The sequence below is a fragment of the Fukomys damarensis genome, unplaced genomic scaffold (assembly GCF_012274545.1).
Source record: "Fukomys damarensis isolate Sample0158 unplaced genomic scaffold, DMR_v1.0_HiC HiC_scaffold_22, whole genome shotgun sequence".
NCBI classification, from domain to species: domain Eukaryota; kingdom Metazoa; phylum Chordata; class Mammalia; order Rodentia; family Bathyergidae; genus Fukomys; species Fukomys damarensis.
Window position 1 is genome coordinate 11,293,435 of NW_022900934.1, and position 2,480 is coordinate 11,295,914.

A 2,480-nucleotide genomic window follows, 5' to 3' on the forward strand; every position below is an offset into this window, starting at 1 on the left:
CGCCCCGGGCGACCGGAGGGCTTGCTTTTTCGGTGCCCGTGGAACCCCCAGGCTGTCCTCACGATCCCCATTGCCCTGACGCTGCCTCGCAGGCTCCGGGGGTCGGCTGAGGGTGGCTTGCTTGCGGCAGCTCAGGAGGAACGTCCCCCTCTTCAAGGACTAGCCCAGCGGGAGGACACCCCGCGACCGCCGTGAGGCCTGACTTCGCGGTGGTCCCCAGCCAGGCTGTGGTGGCAGATCTGGGCTTGTACACACTATGTGACCTTGGATAAGTCACTTTGTCTTGTGAGCCTCAGTTTTCTCATTTGTTAAGTGGGACGATTCTGGTTGCTAGGGCCGGAATGAGGATGAAGTGAGGCGATGCAGGCGAAGCCCTGTGCCTGCCATTCAGTGGGCATCCAGTAAATGTTAGCTCCTGTGACTTCACCCACAAACCCATATGGCGGCTGAGGGTGTAGCTCAGTGCACAGCGCTCTCCTAGCGTACCAGAGGCCCTGGGGTCCGGCCCCAGCACCGCAAAAACAAACCCGTGGGGGGAAGCCTGAGTTTGACACTGGTACTTTTTCCCCAACTGATGTGGCACTCAGAGCTGGGGGGGAATTACCCAGCCGGGAGGGAATAGCTGTCACCAGCTTCTGTCCACTACTGGGACACAGTTTCCTTCCCAGTCCCTCAGGAGCAGCTGCCTGGAGGGAAGTGCACTTTCTGCACCGCTCAGGTTATTTTCAGAGGTTTTGGGAGGTCTCCGAATGTCTCTGGAGGTGGGTGTGGGACCGTCCAGGGTTTCATAGCCAGTGGCTTTCTTGAAAGCGAGTGTGGAGCCTCCTGCTTGGAGTGGGTGCGCAGAGGTGAAGTGGGGGGGTTCCCCTGCCCCTGTTTGGGGCTGAAGCTAGACCGGGGATGTGTAAACCTGTGGATTTGAGGCAGTGCTGGAACCAAAATAGCTCCTGCCTGTGCAGGGAGGGGGCGCCTTCTGATGCTGCTGGAGAGTGTTTCTGCCTGAATGGGCGAGCTGAGGTAAAGCCAAGCCAGTGCTTTGCCATCCGGAATCTTTCCAGTTCCCTTTAGCGGAAATTTAAGCCGTTACAAGGTTTCCCTTTAGATGTTTTAAAAGACAGTCATTAGAAAAGCCACTGCCTCCTTGATTTGTGCAGTATCTCAGGCTCTCCATGGACTTGCTTTACAAAGGGCCCAGATTGTGGGTGCAGGAGGTGCGGACCAGGGCTGCCTGTCTCTGTTCAGGATATTCACAGATCTGTGTCTTCTCCCCCCCCTCCGCCAGCCTGGCACGGCTTGGCATTCCAGTCTTTGGGTTGCTTGGAGAAATTAACAGCTTCTGTCGCTGGGCTGTCTAAGCCTCATGAAACCAGGCTGTTTTTGCAGAGAGCATATTTCTTGTTGTTCTTGCAGTGTGCTGGGAATAAATTGCTGGCTCTGTGCTCATAAAAGTCACCAGCTATGACCAGCCACAAGGCGGGCTGTATTCTCCGAAAATATATTCAGCAAAGATGATGTAACTGCTTTGCCACTGGCCGGCCTCATTCCTTGGCCCTTGAGCTTACATCATAGATTTGTGGTTCTCCCAGTTCCATTCTGTGTGGGAAGCTGGAGTTTTGCTACTAGAGGAATATTTAGAACGGATTTCTGCCATGCTTGCCCTAGGTCATTCTGAGTTGAGCCTTTCCAACTAGAGCTGTCCATCAGATGCAGCTTTGCTAGACACATTGCTGCAGAGTCAGACTTCTGGTGCTTGACTTAGCTTCAAATTCCAGATCCACGTCTTCCTACCCTTGGGGCTTACTGCAAATGAATTGGCCCCCTGAGCCTCACTTTCTTCTTTAATGTTGGAGTTGTTGTGTGGATTTCATTGGTTTTTGAAAAACAGTTCTGCACAGGGTCTTCAAGTACTGGATCCCTTTGGAAGTGGTACGAATAACAAACGTAACAATAAACAATAAATGTAACAATGAGGAAGGGAGTGGGGGAGAGCCAGTTCTCAGGCTCTACCAGATTGAGTTCGAATTCCATCCCTAGCTGGGCGTGGTGGCACACACCTGTAGTCCAGCATTTGAGAGGCTAAGGCAGGAGGTCACTGCACGTTTGAGGCCAGTCTGGTCTACATAGTGAGTTCAAGGTCAGCCTGAACAACTTAGTGAGACCCTGTCTCAAAAAAATCAGCCTCTTGAATGGGCTGGGAATATAGCTGAGTGGTAGAATGCTTACCTGCCATGCACAAGGCCATGGGTTCAATACCCAGCACTGCAAAAGAAAAAAAAAATCAGCCTCTCTGAGCTCGTGGTTTCTTGCTTTGATAAAAAAAATCACAGCAAGCCGGGGGTTTAGTTCAGCCCGTTCAGTAGCCTGCCTTGCAAGCGCAAGGACCTGAGTTCAATCCCTGGTACCAAAAAAAAAAAAAAAAAAAAAAATCACAGCAGTTTTTGATGTGTTTTTTTTTCTTCAGCGCTAGGAATTCAGTCTCG